Raw genomic sequence first — 3,952 nt, forward strand, 5'->3', positions numbered from 1 at the left:
TGAAACTGAGACAATGGCACCACCCTTTGAAACCAAGGAGGCAGACATGATGATCTCTGAATCACCTTTGGGGTAGGTCATTCTTCTCTTTTCTTGAAGAATAGTGCATGTTCGCAGTTTGAATGACTCTATGGTCTGGTCTTGTAGGACCTAAGAAATCCAACAGCCTTCCTTCATTTAGTCTCATTTTTTTTCTGTCTTCTTTAGTTCCAGCTGGTATGTTTCTCCCAGTATAATCCCATCTCTATTCCTGGATTCTGCTGAGATAGTTGGTTAAATCCATGTGTTGCACCCATAATCTCTTTATCAAATGATTATTCAGCCACACCCTTAGTGTCCTCTTCAGAAACAGCTTTCTCTTTTTTTATAATATGGAAAAATTAAAAATTTTCCTATTCTCCAAGTTATTTAGAATTGGATAGTGGGTAGAGTGTTAGGCAAAAGGTGCCTTTTGCCTAACAATTCCTTCTTCAATTCATCTCTCTACTCTCACATTTTACTATAAGCAGTAAGGAGGATCCAGGCTTCACCTTTGCTTAGAAATCTTCTCTGCTAAATATCCATTTCATCATTCACAAGTTCTACTTTACACAAAACACCAGAACACAGTGAAGCCACGTTCCTTGCCAAGTAAAGCAAACAAAGACCGCTTTACCTCCAGTCTCCAATAACCTGTTCCTCATTTCCATCCAGGACCTCACCAGAATTGCCTGTAACATCCATTTTTCTAGCATGCATCTCAAAACTCTTCCAGCTGCTACCCATTATCCAGTTCCAAAGCTGCTTCCACATTTTTAGATATTTGTTACAGCAGCACCCTACTTCTTGGAACCAAAATTTGTATTAGAATTATTTAGAGAAACAGAACTAATAAGAATGCATATATATATACACATACATTATATGTATATAAACATATAAACATATACATACATATACGTATTGTATATATAGTGTGTATATATACACATATACATATATACATATAAATGCATATATATATTTGGCTCCTGTGATTATGGAGTCTGAGACATCCCAAGGTCTGCAGTTGGCAAGCTACAGACCCAGGAGAGCCGATGGTGTAATTCTGGTCCAAATCCAAAGACGTAAGAACCAGGAGAGCCAATGGTGTAAGTTCCAGTCTGAGAATTGGCAGGTTCAAGATCCAGGAAGAGCAGATGTTTCAGTGTTTGGGTCATAAGGCAGAACGAGGAGATGTCCCTGTTCAAGAAGGAAGGCAGGAGGAGTTCCGTCTTACTTGCAGGAAGGTCAGCTTTTTTGTTCTATTCAGGCCTTTAATTCATGGGATAAAGTCCACCAACATTAGGGAGAGCAATCTGCTCTACTCGGTCTATTAATTTAAATGTTGATCTAACCGAGAAACATCCTCATAGACACAATCAGAATGTTTGACCAAATGTATGGGTACTGTGTGGCCCATTCAAGTTGACGTATAAAAGGAACCATCATAGTGGGTTTAACCACAGGGTTATTTTTCTAGTGTCTGCCTTTCTTGACCCTTATTAATTGGCCTTTTGTACAATTTTCTTAATTATTTTGCCTGTTTACTTTCGTAGTATATGTTATTTTTTCAGGGCTTCAAGAAATTATTATTAGATTTTCATTGGAATTGCCTTTCTCCAATTCAACCTCCTCACCACTGCCAGGGAAAACTTCTTCAAGTACAAATCACATCTGTTGCTCTCTTGATTAAAATATTTTAATGGTTTCCTAGGCTCCTAAACTCCTCAGCAAAGATACTAGGCCTTTCATGATCTTACCTCCACCAACCTTTCTGGCTTCCTGCCACACTTCTCCTGCTATACTCTAGTTATCTCTCATAACTTGCATTTCCCTAAATGGAGTGTGGGGTGGCTTTTTCTCCCATGCTCTTGCTCATGCTTAGAATACCCTCTTGACCCACCCATGCCAAGTGAACATCTACACTTATTGTCCTCCCCACCCCTCCCCGGGCCCAGGGGAAAAAGGAGTGTCAAAGAAGAAGAAATCAGCAAAGTTAGGGGATCAAGAAGGAGGCAGACAGAGATTTGGACCATGTGGAGGTCACTGAAACCTCTGAGATAAAGTATAGGTTGAATGGCAGGAGCCGAAGTCACTGAACAAGTAATTATGAAACCAGATGTTTGATGGTGAAATGAAAGAAAGAGATAAAAATAGATCTCCAGGGAGCAGAAACATTGAGAGGAAAGCATGTTTAAGATGGTTACTTGTAGAGTTTCTTACATAAGCAGTTGAGCAATTTAAATATCACTCAATTGATGGCAGGGCAAAAATCATTTTCGAATGCTCCTAGCTGTACTCATAGCTACAAAACCATTAATAATCCTGTAAACATGTCCATGTCATACAATATAAACTCATGTTTTCAATCTGTATGTTAGGTGGCTCAAAGCAAGGCTCTCCAATTGGACCACTCAACCAACTTCCACTCTTGGCAAATAGATAGTTATGATTTCTGGTCTCAAATTCCACAAATTAAATGCCAAAGCATATCCTTTCTTATGCAAAACATCTTTTTAGAGCACCTCTCCAGTGCTATCTTCTAAATCTCATTCTCCTGCTAATGACACCCTGTCTTTCTATCTCTCTCTCAATTTTCACCCTCCTCTTCCTTTCCCCACGGAGTATCCAGAGATTCATAGTTTGTAAATAATTATTAGTCTTTACAAAAGCTTGGTTTGATGGTGGGAGTTGGGACAGGAGGGTTCTGGGTCTGTTTAGAAAGCTACTAGAGTTGAGAAAACAGAATGGTGTATACAAGACAGCATACGTGCAAAGTTGAGCCAGACAGGGTAAAAAACCCAGAATTTTTGCTGTCACAGACCCTGTTACATCACTCACTTATATATTACCCTCCAAACTTAGCTTATTTATATAGAAGGTGCCCATACAATCATTCCCAACTAGAGTTGTACTTTATCAATTCAGTGACCCTCCCCTCTACAAATCCCATCTAAGTACTTACCCAAGCCCTTTCTGCTCAACTCAGACCTCAGGACTTCAAAATCCTTGTCCCTCAGAACAGGATTTACCTACCACCCCATCATTTTCCATAAATAGAGGAAAAATTAACTAGCATTGATTGACTACCTCCTGGGTACCAGGAATTTAACCCTCATATGAGTGAAATTGGCACTATAACTTCATCTTACAGGTAGGGAAACTGAGACCCAGTGAGGGACATTTTTCAAAATCATGTACGTAATAAGTTGGCATAAGTGGAATGGGAATAAAGTAAGTTTAAGGTCCATACTTTTTCCACCACCACCCTTCAACAACTTCTATGGGAACTGATTTTTTTAAACAGGACCATAAAGCTTATTTGTATCATATGTCTTCTCAAGTTCTGTTTCCTACCCAATCCTCCAATTTCCCTTTCCTCAAATAACTAATAAAATTGGCCAGTGGAAGGAAGGTATGTTTAGTAGTTGACAAGGAGTATTTTCAGAGGGAAAGTATAATGGGGTTTTGTTTTCTTACTTCCTGTCTCCTGTTACAGTTCTTGCAGAAGAGTGGGAATCTTTTGATCTGGGGTACTGAAATCCCAGAAATATCAAACCTAGTCAGCTCCAAAAAGCCCATAGGACTGGGTGGGTTTGATCTCCTTCTAGGTAGGCCTGAAAGTGACCAGAGGAGGAAGCCTCTTGGCTTGTTCACCAGGTTTGTGATACTTGTGAGCCAGATCTCCTTTTGGCCCTCCACGAGGACTATGAAAAGCTTGTGACTTTCTGGATCTGTTTATCTCATGGACTTGTCTCTGCTGGGGGATCCTAATATACCCACACCACTGTGTCTCAAACCCAAAGTGATCTGCTGGAAGGGATCTATCTTTGGAAATGGTCTGAACCCTCCTGCTGTATTCTACTTAGTTCTTTATCTTGGGCATCTGGAATGGAGAGTAAAGGTGATTTTAATTGTTTTTTTTTTTTTT

Source organism: Rhinopithecus bieti, unplaced genomic scaffold (genome assembly GCF_001698545.2).
Source record: "Rhinopithecus bieti isolate Rb0 unplaced genomic scaffold, ASM169854v2 scaffold_76570, whole genome shotgun sequence".
Classification (NCBI taxonomy): Eukaryota; Metazoa; Chordata; class Mammalia; order Primates; family Cercopithecidae; genus Rhinopithecus; species Rhinopithecus bieti.